At 36.6% G+C, this 18,859-nt stretch overlaps 1 pseudogene; it reads left to right on the top strand.

Annotated features, from left to right (window-relative positions):
- Positions 1 to 412: 412 nt before the first annotated feature.
- Positions 413 to 16,396, top strand: LOC111390553 (annotated as a pseudogene).
- The last annotated feature ends 2,463 nt before the right edge of the window (positions 16,397 to 18,859 follow it).

Here is an 18,859-nt window from a genome sequence, read left to right as displayed (position 1 = left end):
AATTTACGCTCCGAATTTCACTGCATTTCTGAGCTCTTCGAAATATGAGTACACAATTAAGACTTGAAGTTCGTTTACACAGTACGAGAAAGACAATTATAAGAAACGATATGGGCATTTATCCCACCCATGAATCGAGAAAGACACCTATGTTACACTAACAGGAGCGCGCTTCTTTAGTCAAAACTAAAATACATTATGAAATGAACCCATATATAAAATAAAAGTGGGCTGGTCTGCTCATTATTTTTGTACATTTATTCATTATTGCAATACAAATAACACCTCCAGGTCCTCCACTATACTAGTGATGGAGGCGCGCCGGATGGAACAAGGCGGTTTGAACCATATAATGTTGCTGCTGGAATGAAACACAGCCTCGGAACAGAATTCCCCCGCTTGCTGGGCCCTGATGGTGGAACTAGCCTACCCCGATTCTAGAACCAATATTGTTCCTGTCAAAAACTCAGAAATTTACCTGTCAAATTTCGCTGTACCAGCGCAGGGAGCTCGCCAATACATCTGTCGACGCTCCTCCAATCTATTCCGTGTAACTGATCTCAAGCCTGGGAATCGGCGTCGTTTCCTGGACTTGACTCGCCGGACCCGGATGCTATACGACTCCCTGCGGGTCTTCTCCATTGCAGAGGACGAGAAGCACCGTCGAGGTACAGTGCCACCTCAGAAGAGAACGCGTGGGGATTTGAAGGCAGCTACGCTTATGAAACAGCATGGTTTATGGTTGAATTGTGACAAGAGGCTAGTTGGCAATATCCCTGTAGTTTCAATTGGTGATATTCTCTTTTTCAGGATGGAGTTGTGCGTCCTGGGGTTGCATGGGCAGACGCAGGCCGGAATTGATTTTGTCACGGCTGGGCAGAGCTTGAATGGCGAACCTATTGCAACTAGCATTATTGTTTCCAGGGGTTACGAGGACGTTGAAGATGCCGGTGACGTGATAATTTACACCGGGCATGGTGGGCATGGCAAGCATAACAGGCAGGCTGTTCATCATAAATTGGAATTTGACAATTTGGTAATGGAGAGGAGCATGCATTACGATGTGGAGGTAAGGGTTATTCGAGGTTTTAGGTATGAAGGTAGTGCTAGTGAGAAAGTTTACGTTTATGATGGCTTATATTGTTAACTTGATGTCCATTCTTCGTGTAGTTTTTTGTAAAATCACATTATGAATTGACATTCGTTTATTTGCGTGTTATAATTTGAAGTGATTGTCTAAGGTTCTATGATCATATAGGATGTCACAAATTGTATGCTCGATGGATCGGGTATAGTAAGACACAATTTGTGATATAATCAAAATTATGTCTTTCACAATTGGTTAATAAAGTTGGACGCTTTATGTTGATAAGATTATATTGTTCTTATTAAGATTTGTCGAGATCTTGAAATATGAATAATAATGTGTTTCGATGCACATTGAACGAGACTGCATAGATGACTCATTTGTGACCGTTTAAAATGAGACTCTATTTGATTATCAAATAGGTCACCTAAATCCTAAGTGAGTAATGTACCTTTGATTGCTAGTTCAAGTTCTTTGAGGTACCAATGAGTGAAGTTTTAAATAGAAGATTGATCTCGGTGCTTTGGGAATCAGGCCGAAATAATTAGAGATCATATACTTACAATAGTAGAATCCATTAATCATTGAGATGAGACGATCGTGACTCTAAGGTATTTTCCTAGGCAAATTGAATCTGAGCTCAGTAGGTCGATGATAAGATCGTTGGACTTTATATTGTGATTTGATCACAACGAATTTGCCATATGAAAATGAGATTTAGAGGATAATACATGTTGAAGGGTAAAACGGTCATTTTGCCAATTTCAATATATTGATGGTCAAATGGGGGTTGACTTGTGGAACGATAATTAGAGGATATTGTTATTGGATCATAATTTGCTCCTATAACTATCACTCGACTCGAGGGTGCAATCTCAATTTTTTGATAGAATAAGTCGGGATTAATAGATGTATCTCGATTGGTCAAGAGTTGACCAAATTGAAAATATCTATTGGAGCTTGGGTCATTGAGTCCGATTAGGCTCCTCTCTTAGCTCCAATAAAAGGTGTGTGACTTAATTGGTCTATTACAATAAAGTCCAAAAAATTTTGTGCAATTTTCACACCCTAATAGGATATTATAAATATGTACTTTATTGGCATATTTTATATGAGAATTAGGGTTAGCCACTTTTGAATTTTCCCAAAAAAGAAATACACCTAGTGGAGAACAAGGAAAAAGATTTAAAAGAGGAAACAATTGGTTAGGCCATTAATAAATCCTTCAAAAGGTTATCATATCCCCTTTCTATGTGTGAGGATTTTATAATCTAATGATATCAAGGTTACTAAAATTCTTATTTGCATGGTTTTAATTTTCAAAGAAAAATTAATTTCCTATTGTGATGATTAAAATTCATTAACCAACAAATGGTATCAGAGCCAAGGTTATTGTAAGCCTTGAGTAGGATTAATTTTTTTTTTTTAAATCCTAGTGTAATATGCATTTTAGTTGGGTGGTGTTAGGTTATTTGATTTTGACATGTTTATACTTTAAATATGTTTAAACTTATTGTTGATACATTCATAATTACTTTTGGCCCTAGAAGTCCTTTTTACTTCCTATTGTATTTCATTTGTTATAGTTGTTATCTAGACACATTGTAAGCCATAAGGCACTAAGGTTTTTTTTGTAATTTTTCTTCATTTTCACACTTGTATATTTGAGGAAGAAATGTAAACTATGTTACTGTATTTTCAATGGAGAGGAAGGAATGACAAAATGCAAGAAATAAAATCAAGAAACACCAAAGGCACCGGAGCAGCCATAGCTGCTGCTGGAACTAGCAGCAGCTTGTGCTGTTGCCTCAAGGTAGCCGGAGGGTTCCCTGCCGATGGCGGCGTTGTCGTCGGCGCCGTGGTGGCCTTTTTTGGGTTGCCGAAGTAGTGTGTGTTTTGGTGGAAGTGTATTTTCTTGTTAGGGTTTGAAAATTAGGGTAATTTGGATTTTTTGGGCCTCTCTTTGATACTTAGGCCAATGTTGTTGGATAATGGCCTTGTTTGTTTTAAGTTTTGGGCCTAAAAATTAAATTAACCATATTTTCATGTTACATGAAATGGACTACAAAGAAGATTGAAGAATTGGGCTGGGATGTGGCCCAATGTAATTCTTTTTATCCGTGTTGTAATTTAAATTCTTAGGATGGACCATTAGTGATAATTATTCATTTAATTATTACTTTTACTACTTTATGGATAGATGAATGTTTAATTATTATCGCATGTCATGTAGATTAAATGAAGCACATTTACATTAAAATTTTTTTATCACTCTAAATTAATTAGAGGTGGTTGAAAAATATTTTATATAATTAGTGCCATTATAATTGTTTATATTTGGCAGACTAATTAAGTGAAAATTTAACAGTGCAAAATAATAAGTTGGAGAGGATTTATAGGTATGTATAAATCTACGGTCTCCTTCGTCATCCAATTTGTTATTAAAATATATATGTTTGGTATCTAATTATTTCGGTCTCCCTATAGGAAAACTTATAGGAAAACTACGTTATTTTAGATTAATTGAAATTGGATCTAGTAATAGAATTTCTTTAAAAATGAAATAATGAGATGATCATCTTATAGACGACATCTTCTATATTTCGGATATTTTAAAATCATTGACAAAGGTTATTACACTTATATATGAATATTTTTGGGAGATTTCCTATAGAAGATTTTAACAAAATTATTCATAGGCCAAATAATAATCAATCTTCATTTTTTTGTGGCATGAGATGCCTAACTCAATAAAATGGGTGGGAGGTCCCAACCTTGCCAACAACTATATTGACCTCCTATAGAGAACGTGTTAAAAGTTGTAAGGGTTTAAGGTTTTTTATTACAAATATAGTTTTGGGTCTATATTTGCATATTCATATACATGCATCATACAAAGATTATTGCTCATTTTATTAATACGTGAATCGTTAATTTTACAGAAAAATATCGCTTAATCCATTATCAGTAATACTTAACAAAAATCAACTTGTTGGAGAAAACTATGTTGACTGGAAAATGAATTTTAATATTGTTCTTACTGTTGAAAAACACAAATTTGTGTTGGATGAAATTTGTCCCGAAACCCCTAAAGATGTGATGCGAACCCCGTAGCAATGGAAACTACGAAACCCACAACTAGATTGATGTGAAACCCAAGAACGCCAATACTAATCCGGTTTTGGATCTTGAACCTCAATAATCGAACCACGAAACCTCAGATTAGCGAAGAATCTGAAACCCCTTGATTACAATCAATGAAACCCACAATCCGACGTCAAGAACGCCACAAGAAATCGATTCTTGATAAGTTCTAAGTTTGTCCAATGAAGAACAATCGATTGAAAGAAAATTTCTCTCTCTGTATTAATTTCAGTAAAAAAAGTTTTTCTTTACATAATGAAAAGAGTTTCCTATTTATACTATGGCATAAAAAACGTCCAAATTAATCAAAATATGGTAATATTTTGATTTCACAAGAGTTCTACCAACATTAGAAGATTCGGCAAAAATTAAAAAAAATGAATTTTTTCCCACTTTTTGATCTATGCGGCCGCATAGATCATTTCTATGCGGTCGCATAGATCACTCCAGCCAAGCGTTTCCCATCCAAGCTACCTCGTTCATGCACAGGTAAAGGTATTAAATCCATAGGTGTTAGTGGATTAAAACCATAAACAATCTCAAAAGGAGAAAATGTAGTAGAATGGATGGCTCGATTAGATGCAAACTCTATGAATGGTAAACACTCTTCCCATGATTTCAAATTTTTATTGATCATTGTCCTAAGCAATTGTGTCATAGTTCGATTTACCACCTCAGTTTGACCATCTGTTTGTGGGTGACAAGTTGTAGAAAATAATAACTTAGTTCCTAACTTATTCCACAAAACACGCCAAAAATGACTCAAAAATTTCACATCTCTATCTGACACTATACTCTTAGGTACTCCATGTAAACGTACTATTTCCTTAAAGAACAAGTCCGCAATATTAGTAGCATCGTCAGTTTTATGACATGGTATAAAGTGCGCCATCTTACTAAACCTATCGACCACTACAAATATTGAATCCCTACCCCTCTTTGTCCTAGGCAAACCTAACACAAAATCCATAGATATGTCTACCCATGGTTCACTAGGCACAGGCAAAGGAGTATACAATCCATGAGGTTGAACCTTAGACTTAGCCTTTTTATAAGTTATGCACTTTCCACATATTTGCTCTACGTCATGTCGTATTCTAGGCCAATAAAAATGTTCTCCTAACATGTCTAAAGTCTTTTGAACCCCAAAGTGTCCCATTAAACCACCCTCATGTGCTTCCCTTACCAATAATTCACGCAAAGAACAATTAGGAATGCACAACTTATTTTCCTTAAACAGATATCCTTCATGCCTATAGAATTTATCAAATGCACATTTGTCACATGAAGCATATATATCAGAAAAATCACTATCAGTTTCATACGTGCTTTTAATATGCTCAAAACCAAGTAATCTAGTACTTAATGAATTTAAAAGCACGTACCTTCGAGACAATGCATCAGCAACTATGTTTTCATTACCTTGTTTGTACTTGATGACGTATGGAAAAGTCTCAATAAACTCCATCCATCTCGCATGTCTTTTGTTCAACTTACCTTGACCTCTCAAATGCTTCAAAGATTCATGATCGGTGTGTATCACGAATTCCTTTGGCCATAAGTAGTGCTGCCAAGTCTCCAAAGATCGAACAAGTGAATACAACTCTTTGTCATATGTCGGATAGTTCAATGCTGCTGCACTCAACTTTTCACTAAAGTAAGCAATAGGCCTACTTTCCTGTATTAATACTGCTCCTATACCTATCCCTGATGCATCACACTCAACCTCGAATGTTTTATCAAAATTAGGTAATGCTAAAACAAGTGCTTTACATAGCTTATCCTCAATCATGTTAAATGCAACTTCCTGTGATTCTCCCCAATGGAAACCTACACTCTTCTTTACTATTTCAGTCAACGGTGTGGTGATGGTGCTAAAATCTCTTACAAACCTCCTATAAAAATTAACCAATCCATGAAAACTTCTAACTTCAGTTATAGTCTTAGGTGTTGGCCATTCTTTTATAGCTTTTATCTTTTCTTCATCAACTTCTACCCCATTAGCACTAACCACAAATTCTAGGAAAACAACTCTATCCATGCAAAATGTACACTTTTTAAAATTGGCGTATAGTTGTTCCTTTCGTAATACAACAAGCACACAATTTAAATGCTCTAAATGCTCATCTAGGGTTTTGCTATAGATTAAGATGTCATCAAAGTAAACCACAACAAATTTCCCAATAAAAGCACGCAAAACATGGTTCATTAAACGCATAAAAGTGCTCGGTGCATTAGTGAGTCCAAATGGCATAACTAACCATTCATACAACCCATACTTAGTTTTAAATGCCGTTTTCCATTCATCACCCTCCCGCATGCGAATTTGATAATACCCACTCTTAAGATCAATTTTACTAAAAATGCAAGCCCCATGCAACTTATCAAGCATATCATCTAACCTAGGTATTGGGTGACGATACTTTACCGTGATATTGTTGATAGCTCGGCAATCCACGTACATTCTCCAAGTCCCGTCCTTCTTAGGTACCAACAAAATAGGTACAACACATGGACTCATGCTCTCCCTGACATAACCTTTGCTCATCAACTCCTCCACTTGCTTCTGAAGCTCCTTCGTCTCCTCGGGATTGCTTCGGTAAGCTGGTCGATTAGGTATGACAGCTCCGGGTCCAAAGTTAATCTGGTGCTCGATGCCTCTGATTGGTGGCAATCCACTTGGCATCTCCTCGGGAAACACATCGTCGACCTCCTGCAATAAAGATTTAACCAAACTAGGGAGGGATGTGTTAGAATCCTCAAGATTGAAGAGGGACTCCTTGTACACTAACAATATCATTTGTCTACTTTCACTCATAGCCTTTTTCAACTCACTCTCCTTTGCATAGAAGTTGACCTTTGGCTTTTCTCTCCGCTCAGCTAACTCCTTTTCTTTCCCCTCATGTGGCTCCTCTCTCTTTTCTCCACTCTTAGCCACCTCACTATTTTCTCTCTTATCGATGGTTTCACTATTGCCTCTCCTTTTTCCAGACTCTCTTATTCTCTCGTCTTCCTCACTTTTCAGCTTGAGTTGATCTCCATAAACTTGTGCAGGTGATAATGGAGCAAGAGTAATAGTCTTCCCATCCTTGACAAAGCTATATCGATTCCTATACCCATCATGTGTGACCCTTCTATCATATTGCCATGGTCTTCCTAACAATATATGTCCCACATGCATAGGCACCACATCACAAACTACTTTGTGACTATAACTTCCAATCGAAAAATTAATTAGGACCCTTCGATTCACCTTAACTTCCCTACTATCATTCAACCATTGTAACTTATAAGGCCTAGGGTGTCTTAACAATGCTAGTCCTAATTTCTCAACTATAGTTGTGCTAGCTACATTCGTGCAACTCCCACCATCAATTATCATGCTACATACCTTATCGTTGACGTAAAAACGTGTATGGAAGATATTTTCTCGCTGCTGCTCCGAATCATCCACTTTGACTTGAGTGTTAAGAGCTCTCCGTGACACCAACGATTCTCCAACAGCAAACTCCAATTTTTCTTCCTTTTCAACGTCCTCCAATGTAGGCATGTCATCATACTCGCCTTCACTTTCACTCACCACTTCTCCATTATCCAACAACACCATTACCCGTTTATTTGCGCATTGAGAAGCGATGTGCCCGGACCCCAAACATCTGAAACACTTGATGTCTCAGTTTCTTGATGGTTGTGAATCAGTTTTGGGTGCTGTTTTGCTAGCACTTTCCTCTTTTCCTTTTTTCCATTCATTCCTACCCTTAGGTATAGCTTTATCAACCTTATTGTTGTTGTTGTTGTTGTTGTTCCATCCCGGTTTCCAAGATGGATTTGCACTCGAAGTTCCTATCGGTTGCCTAGCTGTCCCTTTCCTCTTCAACTGTCTCTCCACCTTCATAGCCACATGCAACATGTCTTCCAACTCCATATAATGTTGCAACTCTACTACATTGGCAATTTCCCTATTCAAACCATTCAAAAATCGTGCCATGGTAGCCTCTTGATCCTCCACCACATTAGCCTTAATCATGAGTATTTCCATCTCCTTATGGTAATCTTCTACACTTTTTGACCCTTGATATAGGCCTTGCAGTTTTTGATGGATATCTCGGTAATAGTGGCTAGGAACAAACCTCTTTCTCATCAATGACTTCAATTCTTCCCAAGTGCTAACTGGTCTTCCCCCACTCCTACGTTGTGAAGTAACCACTTGGTCCCACCATGAAATGGCATAGTCACTGAACTCTAAAACCGCTAACTTCACCTTCTTCCCTCTGAATAATTATAACATTCGAAGATCATCTCAACCTTTCTCTCCCACTCCAGATATGCTTCGGGATCACTCCTTCCTTTGAATGAAGGAATGGTCATCTTTATATTTCCTAGATTTCCATCCAACTCCTTCCCACGATCATTCCGACCCCGTCTGTCGAACCTATCGCCTCTCTTCCTCATCCTTCCCATCTCAACACCGTGAAATTCATCTTCGCCCAGTTCACTTCCATATCCATACTCTTCTCGCCTTTCCCTCCTAGGCTCCCCTCTATCCGGTCCTCTGGCATTGGACACATCCACTCGATGCCCCCGACTAAGATTGGCCACCGATGTATCTAACCTATTCATCCAAGCCTCTTGCTTCTCCAACCGTTCTCTCATATCTCCAAACGCCCTTTGAAACATTTGCACCAAATCCTCCGATGCGTTGTTATTGTTGCCTTGTCGGCTTGAGTTTGATTCTGTCCTTTCTGACATCCTAACACTAAAATTTTATTTAACTATCTCACCAAAGTCACTCGAAAACACACAATGGCTTTTACACTCTATTGAGCTCACCTCTCTGCCTTTTACCACTCAGTTCTTTCAACAATTGCTTCTAAGGACAATCAACGAACTCAATCAATCAATCAATCTTGTAGAATTCTCAAACCGGATGTGATTCAAAGAATTGTAACAAAAGGACTCAAGGAAACTTCTAAAACTTTGACTTTGAATTGAAGGAATGGAATGAATCAATGTGTCCAGGCAACTGAGAAACGATATTGAATAAAAAAAATTGTTGGTATTTGACGGATCAATAATATGTAACAATTTTTTTTTATGACTGTACGGATGAACTGTAACTTTTTTTTTAAGATCCGGAATTCAATAACAAAACCAACGCAGAAAACGAAAACGAATTTGGGCGAAAATTGACCCCGGAAAACAGAATATGAATATTCTTTTTGACACTTTTTGGATCAAAGAATCAAGAAAACCTTCTGGACACAAGAACATAAGGAATTGAAAGGAATTAAAAAAAACAAAGATATAACCTGATTAAATTGGAGCCAAAGCTCTGATACCAACTGATGCGAACCCTGTAGCAATGGAACTACGAAACCCACAATTAGATTGATGCGAAACCCAAGAACGCCAATACTAATCCGGTTTTGGATCTTGAACCCCAATAATCGAACCACGAAACCTCAGATTAGCGAAGAATCTGAAACCCCTCGATTACAATCAATGAAACCCACAATCCGACGTCAAGAACACCACAAGAAATCGATTCTTGATAAGTTCTAAGTTTGTCCAATGAAGAACAATCGATTGAAAGAAAATTTCTCTCTCTGTATTAATTTCAGCAAAAAGAGTTTTTCTTTACATAATGAAAAGAGTTTTCTATTTATACTATGGCATAAAAAACGTCCAAATTAATCAAAATATGGTAATATTTTGATTTCACAAGAGTTCTACCAACATTAGAAGATTCGGCAAAAAAAAAAAAAAAAATGAATTGACTAAAATTGAGCCAAAGGAACTTGGATCATTTCTATGCGGTCGCATAGATCACTCCAGCCAGCCACATGTAGTTTCGGTGGCCTTCTATGCGGCCGCATAGGCCGTTGAGCCTGCGGTCGCATAGACCAACTCCGTGCTGCCTTCGTCTGCTTTTATCTTGTTGATCCAAGTTCCTTTGGCCTTCGACCCCAACATGAAACTTGTTGCATTTGACCTCCCGAACATTGTTTCATCGATCGTTTGCTTGACAAGCAATCCCATCGCTTCTTTCACTCGCTTCGTCCTCGATCGCGTCATCGGTCCGCCTTCGACTATCAATGGATCCTTTCCGTAACTCGTCGCTTGACTCGCTTCGGTAGTAGACGTGCCTTGATTCATATCAAGATGACTCTATGGAATCTCAAAAGGCTGCATATAAAAGTGGCATCATTCTGATGAGATGGCCCGTTGTTATATTTTGGCATCCATGTCAAATGTATTACAACAGAAACATCAGAATATGGAAACTGCTTTTGACATAATGGAAAGCTTTCAAGAGATGTTTGGATATAGAAGCCGACAAGTTAGGCAAGCCTCCATTAGGGCAATCATGAACACACGCATGAAATCAGGCGCATCTGTAAGGGACCATATGTTAACCATGATTGGTCACTTCAATACTACGGAGGTTTTAGAAGCTGAAATTGATTTCGAGACGTAGATTGACATGGTCTTTGAAACTCTTCCTGAGATGTTCTCACAATTTATAGTTGATTATAATCTACACAAGATGGACATGTCTTGATGAAATTAATGAAAGTGCTCCAAAATGCTGAATATGTTCTAAAGGCTAGAAGTGGAAGTGCTTTGACTGTTACAGCCGGACCTTCTCATTCTAACCCTTTTGGTAGCAAAGGAGAAAAGAAGAGGAAGAGATCAAACAAAAATTCAGATAGCAAGTCAAAGGGGAAGAAATCTACTACTGATGGGAAACCAAAGGGAAAGTGTTTTATTTGTAGACAAAAGGGTCATTGGAAGAGAAATTGCCTGTATTACCTAGCTAAGGGAAAGCAAGGTAAAGACAATAATGCCCTATTCATTGAGTCATGCTTAGTGGTTGATTATACTAATATCTGGATTGTAGATTCTGGAGCCACTAATCATGTTTGCAATTCTTTGTAGTTCCAGGAAACCAAGCATCTCAGTGAAGGGAAGTACGCCCTTAGGGTTGGTACAGGAGCAGTGGTATCTGCCAAAGCTTTTGGCACTTTTACTTTATGTTTTGAGAATCGTAGGCATTTGATAGTAGATGACTGTTATTATGTTCCCGAACTTACACGGAACTTGATTTTCGTTGCACTTTTATATCATGTTGGTTATTTGAAATTTTTTACTCGTTCTACGGTGGTTATTAAGTTGAATAATTCTGTTATATGTTCAGGTCATATGGTTAATAGTCTTTATGTCGTAAGTCCTTTGATTGGCTCTATACATAACACTACTACTGCTAAGAAAAGAAAGAGGTCGTCTAATACTATCTTATGACATCTTAGATTGTGTTATATCAATCTAAATAGGATTTAAAGATTGGTAAAGGATGGTCCTTTAAATGAGTTAGAGGTGGAATCAATACCAATTTGTGAATCTTGTATAGAAGGAAAGATGACCAAGAGGCCTTTTAAGGCTAAGGGATTAAGAGCTAAAGAGGTTTTAGAATTAGTACATTCCGATGTTTGTGGACCTATTAGTACTCGGACTAGAGGAAGATATGAGTACTTCATCACCTTCACAGATGATTACTCTAGATTTGGATACATATACTTTATGTCTCACAATTTCGAAGCTTTGGAGAAATTCAAGGAGTTTCGGATGGAAGTTGAGAAACAATTAGGTAAGAGTATTAAGGCCCTTCGATCTGATTGAGGTGACGAGTATCTATCCTAAGAGTTTAAGGTCTATTTATCGGATAATGTGATTTATCCCAATTGAGTACACCAAGAACTCCCCAACAGAATGGTGTCTCGAAAAGAAGAAATCGAACTCTTTTAGATATTGTAAGATCAATGATGAGTTATTCCTCATTGCCTATATCCTTTTGGGGTATGCACTACAAACAACCATTTATATCTTGAATTTGGTACCATCTAAGTTAGTTCTCAAGACACCTCTTGAATTGTGGAATGGGCGCAAGCCCAATTTACACCACATTCGGACATGGAGATATCCAGTACATGTGCTAAAGGGAAAGACGGATAAGATGAAATTAAGATAAGCAAGTGAGCAAGTGATGCCCACAGGGCCTCATAGGCAAATAGAACCAAAGGTAGTAGAGAACGAGGCACCCATTGTTGTATCTCCACATGTCCCTTCAAATGGGGATAATGAGGATGTTGTTCCTAACCAAGGACAGGATCAAGCAGTGGGAAGAGGGGAATGACCTTTGGTCAGACTGGACAAATAGGCACCTTCAACCATTACTCGTAGTGGGAGGGTTGTGAGACCACCTTCTAGGTACTTGCTCTATGGAGAATCCTATCAGGGGATCTCTACTGAGTAAGAAGAAGATCCCACTTCGTTTAAGGAAGCAATGAAGGATATAGACTTTGAATCATGGAAATTAGCCATGAACTCAGAAATGGAATCTATGTATTCCAACAAGGTTTGGGATCTTGTAGACGCACATAATGGGGTAAAGCCTATAGGATGCAAGTGGGTCTATAAAAGGAAAAGAGGTATAGATGGGAAGATTGGAACCTTCAAAGCAAGGCTAGTGGCAAAGGGTTTTACCCAAAGAGAAGGCATCTACTATGACGAAACCTTCTCACCAGTTGCCATGCTTAAATCTATTCGAGTTCTTTTATCCATTGCCACTCATTATGATTATGAGGTTTAACAAATGGATATCAAGACAGCATTTTTAAATGGACGTCTTGAGGAGACTATTTACATGATGCGACCTAAAGGGTTTGTGAAAGAAGGCCATGAAAAGAAAGTTATGCAAGTTGCAGAAGTCCATTTATGAACTCAAGTAAGCGTCCAGATCTTAGAATGTAAGATTTGATCAAACCATCAAGACCTATGATTTTGAGAAAAATCTGAATGAACCTTGTGTGTACAAGTGAAGAAAGTAGTTTTTCTGATTCATTATGTAGATGACATTCTACTCATTGGCAATGATGTAGGGACATTGTCATCTGTAAAGAAATGGTTGTCAACAGTTTGATATGAAGGACTTAGGAGAAGCTAGTTATGTTTTAGGAATCCGTATCTTGCGAGATAGGAAAAAAATAAAGATTGCATTATCCCAAACTTCATATATTGACAAAATATTGTCCAGATTTACAATGCAGAATTTCAAAAAGGGACAACTTCTTTTTAGAGATGGAATTCCTCTATCTAAAGAGCATTTTCCCAAGAATGCAACGAAGATAGATTACATGAGAGAGGTTCCTTGTGCTTTGGCTGTGGGAAGTCTCATGTATGTTATGCTTTGCACTAGACCGGATATTTGTTATGCTGTGGGTATTGTTAGTTGTTATCAGTCTAATCCAAGATTAGAACATTGGGTAGCGGTAAAGCATAAACTCAAGTATTTTCGGAGAATGAGAGATTATATGCTTATCTATTCAGGACATGATCTAAATCCTATTGGATATACTGATTCCGATTTTCAATCCGATCGTGACTCTAGGAAGTCTACATCAGGATCAGTATTTGCACTGGAAGGTGGAGCTATAGTATGGAAGAGTATCAAGCAATCTTGTATTACTGATTCCACCATGGAGGCAGAATATGTAGTGGCTTGTGAAGCTGCTAAAGAAGCTGTATGGTTCAAGAAGTTTCTTTTGGACCTTGATGTGGTACCTTTGACAATGGGGCCCATAACGCTTTATTGCGATAATAGTGGGGCGGTTGCCAATGCTAAAAAACCCAAGAGTCATCAGCGTGGCAAGCACATCGCGAGAAAATATCACATTGTTAGAGAAATTGTCCATTGAGGAGACGTGACAGTTAGTAAGTTGCATCAGCAGATAATCTTGCGGATTCGTTCACTAAGACCTTACCAGCTAAGACTTTTGATTGACATCTTAAGGGAATGAGTATTCTTGCTATGTCAGACATACTCTAAGAAGGGTAAGTGGGAGATTGTTAGCTTGATGGCCATTTTTCGAGTACTGTTCCATAAAATCATATTATGAATTGACGTTTATTTATTTGCGTGTTATAATTCGAAGTGATTGTCTAAGGTTTTATGATCATATAGGATGTCACAAATTGTATGCTTGATAGATCAGGTATATTAAGACACAATTTGTGATGTGATCAAAATTATGTCGTTCACAATTGGTTCATAAAGTTGGACGCTTTATGTTGATAAGATTGTATTGTTCTTATTAAGATTTGTCTAGATCTTAAAATAGGAACAATAATGTGTTTCAATACACATTGAACGGGATCGCGTAGATGACTCATTTGTAACCGTTTAAAATGAGACTCTACTTGATTATCAAACAGGTCACCTAAATCCTAAGTGAGTAATGTACTTTTGATTTCTAGTTCAAGTTCTTTGAGGTACCAATGAGTGAAGTTTTAAATAGAAGATTGATCTTGATGATTTGGGAATCGGGCCGAAACAATTAGAGATCATATACTACAATAGTGTAATCCATTAATCATTGAAATGAGATGATCATTAAGATATTTTTCTAGGCAAATTGAATCTGAGCTCAGTAGGTCAACGATGAGATTGTTGGATTTTACATTGTGATTTGATCGCAACAAATTTGCCGTATGAAAACGGGACTTAGAGGGTAATACATGTTGAAGGGCAAAACGATCATTTTGCAGTTTCAAAATATTGACGGTCAAATGGGGATTGACTTGTAGAACGATAATTAGAGGATATTGTTATCGAATCATAATTTGCTTCTATAACTATCACTCGACTCGAGAGTGAAATCTCGATTTTTTGGTAGTATAAGTCGGGATTAATAGATGTATCCCAATTGGTCAAGAGTTGACTAAATTGAAAATATCTATTTGAGCTTGGGTAATGTGAGTCCGGTTAGGTCCCTCTCTTAGCTCCAATAAAAGGTGTGTGACTTAATTTGTCTACTACAATAAAGTACAAGGAAATTTGTGTAATTTTCAAACCCTAATAGGGCATTATAAATTTGCCCTTTATTGAGATATTTTATATGAGAATTATGGTTAGCCATTTTTCACTTTCCCCAAAATGGAAATACACCTAGTGGAGAATAAGGGAGAAGATCTAAGGGAGGAAGCAATTGGCTAGGCTATTAATAGCTCCTTCAAAGGTTATCATCTCCCTTTTCTATGTGTGATATTTTTATAACCCAATGATCTCAAGGTCACGAAAATCCTTATTTACATGGTTTTAATCTTCAAAGGAAAATTAATTTCATGATTAAAATTCATTAACCAACATAAATAGGATAACTGATACTTGGTTTGATGTTGGGAAATCGGGATTTAGGGTTTATAAATTCAAGCTTGTTTAGATTAGAAACCAGGTGAAAATGCGAAGTGAGGTAATGAAGTTTGCAAAGAATCTTAGGTTTCGGCCATTGGAGATTCGGCCTAAAGGTTATGTTACACTTAATTTGTCGAGAAATAGGGAGAACATGCTGGTCTTTTTGTTTAATAACATTGATGGAGATCGTGACCCTATTTATTATGAATATCTTACTACAATAGTTTTCCCTAGATACGTGCATAAATATGGGAATGGGATGGGATGTGGATGCGTGGAAGGGTGTTTGAACGATTGCGTTTGCATAGAGAAAAATGGTTGCGAGTTTGTATATGACATGGATGGGATTTTGGTAAGGGAAAAACCGTTGGTTTTTGAGTGTGGAATAAATTTTCACTGCCCTCCTACTTGTTGGAATCGTGTGAGTCAAAATGGGATTAGGCACCGATTTGAAGTGTTTAGGTCAAGGGAAACGGGTTGGGGAGTGAGGTCCTTGGACTTGATCCAAGCTGGTTCTTTTATATGTGACTACACGGGAGTTGTTCTCACACAAGAGCGAGCCCAGACTTTTACAATGAATGTTGATTATTTGGTTCACCGGAATTGTTTTGCTAAGAGATGGGCGGAATGGGGGTGATTTATCACAAATATTCTCTGACTATGTTCATCTAGCACATCCATCAATCCCTTTGGAATTTTCCATGGATGTATGTAGAATGAGGAACGTAGCATGTTACATGAGCCATTGTTCAACTCCAAATGTTTTTGTACAGCTTGTGATGTATGATCATAATAATGCATCTTTTCCTTACCTTATGGTGTTCGCTATGGAGAATATCCTGTCTATGAGGGAAATTAGTCTTGATTACGGGCTGGCTGATGAATGGACAGGGAAGCTTTCTATTTGTAGCTAGCTAAGCTTTTATAGTAAGTTCAGTTTTAAAATGTGGTTCTAAGAAGTTTGGGAGCAGCATATACTAAGGTAAATTCGATAAGTTTTTTTATACCCATAATTTCTTTGCTATCAATGTGGCTTCATCAATAGAGCCCCGTAACTCAATTTGAATCTGTTTTCTGTAGGATCCTATTCCCTTTTTGGTGATTTTTTTGATTGGTTTTTGGCGAATGGCTATGCAAATATTGAAGGAACATCGACTGTGAATTAGTGATTGGTGGATGGATCCCTTTGGTAGTGAAAGAATGTTCAAGTAGATTTTCGATGAATATATGAACTTGTGTACTATAAACCTGTATGTACGAAATCTTCTAAATTTCATGAACTTGTATAGAAAATTTAGGGTGTGTGCTATTGGATAATTTTCTTAAGCTCCCTTGCTTTAGTTTTCCTCTTTGTCAGTAACCTAAATCTTGCTTTTGTTAGGCTTTTCTCATGAAAAATTCCACACTGCTGCCTCTCGTAGGAGTCTGGGCCATGTCTCAGTACAGAAGAAATGAATTATAGACACTGATACAATAGATCCGCTCTTCATATATAAATTTAGGATTTGCGATCCCAGGTAAGATCCGTTCAAGATAATGGGAGCCACTAAGCATATTTGGCTATTCTTGAAAGTAAGTTAAGTTACTTATAAATTACTATTGTTCTAACAAACTTTGGAAAATAAGCTAACATGCTCATGCACTGTCCAAAATCCACACGGTTGGCAAATAGATGGTTTCAATCTTAATTAAAACTGGGGGTCTGTTCGAAGTAGAGAATCAAGTGTTAAAATCTGAAAAATGATATAGGTTTCAATCTTAAATTTTATGATTATAATAAAATACAAATTACATTTTGACTTTAATTTTCCTCTTAATTTATAAAATGAATAAAACAACTTTGGCTGAATACGTTTCCCAATTCGGGAAATATAAAAAAGCATACAATATAATTTTTAGGTTAATTGGCACAATATCCCGTTGACATTTGCATATGTTGTGGCATATCCCATATCGTCTAATTTCATTAGTTTAACCACTAAGTGCAGTAAATAGGGCAAGTATTAAAAAAGGTAATTGACATAATATCCCTCTAATATTTTCCTGTTTTGAGTAATACCTCATAACCTTTCATTATGATGCAAAACCCCTCTAAATACTATAAACTCTGTGAAATACAATATTTTCATCCCTTTACTCCATAAAAACATTATAAAATGACGAATTTACCCCTTCTTTAAATAAACAAAAAGAAAAGAAGGGAAAAAAAGAATAAATTGCAGGCATGATACATTTTTTTTTTTCAAAAAGTTCAAATGAGTCCAATTAAAACTAAAATTAAAAATAAAACAACTTTTCCATCTCTGAAAACCCCCCACTTGCCTCCTATTAAAGGCCTGTTTGTGCCCCTTTCATTTCAAAAAGTGTATTATAGAATATTGATTGATATTGAAATGTGTGGGTAAAAAAAAGATTTTTTTTTGGATTTATGTGTAATATTATTTTAATGAAGAATATGTGTTGAAAATGAGTATTATAGAAAAAATAATGTAGTAGAATGTGTTAGAATGATTTACAAAGAAAGGCTAAATCTCACCACCACCTCCTATAAAGATAAAAAATTGGGATTATGATTGCAATTAATTCTTTATTTGTTTCCTTTTTCTTTTTCTTTTTTTCTTTTTTGATTTAATGATGGGATAAATTCGTTGTTTTACAAACAAAAAAAAAAAAAAGAAAAAAGAAAAAAAAAGAAAGAATAAAAATGTTGTTTTATGCAAAAGTTTGTGTGATTTGGGGAGGATTTTACGTCAAAATGAAAAATTAGGTAGTATTGTGTTAGAATGATTTACAAAGAAAGGCTAAATCTCACCACCACCTCCTATAAAGATAAAAAATTGGGATTATGATTGCAATTAATTCTTTATTTGTTTCCTTTTTTTTTTTTTTTTTTTTTTTTTTGATTTAATGATGGGATAAATTCGTTGTTTTAAAAAAAAAAAAAAAAAAAAGAAAAAAGAAAAAAAAAGAAAGAATGAAAATGTTGTTTTATGCAAAAGTTTGTGTGATTTGGGGAGGATTTTACGTCAAAATGAAAAATTAGGTAGTATTACTCAAAACATGCAAACATTAAGGAATATTGTGTTAGTTACTATTTTTTAATTTGTGCCCTATTTATTGCATATAACGGCTAACGGAATGGGATGACATCTAGAGAATTTTACATTAAAATAAAAGAAAAGGCAAAGATTAGGAAAGTTCTGTTTATTGATTGTTCCATTTAAATAAAAGCTACGATGGACAAAGTTTCGGAAAGTTTTGTATCGATAACCTCAAATCCTAGTAATATATAATAGTCCCCTTCAGACTGCATCTGCCATAAATTCTTTCTCCTTCCCAATCCTCATTCGGAATCCATCTGAACTCTTTAACCTATA

This window comes from Olea europaea, unplaced genomic scaffold (genome assembly GCF_002742605.1).
Source record: "Olea europaea var. sylvestris unplaced genomic scaffold, O_europaea_v1 scaffold69, whole genome shotgun sequence".
NCBI classification, from domain to species: Eukaryota; Viridiplantae; Streptophyta; class Magnoliopsida; order Lamiales; family Oleaceae; genus Olea; species Olea europaea.
The sequence above is the reverse complement of the archived record's forward strand: the minus strand, read 5'-3'. Positions and strand labels throughout refer to the sequence as shown.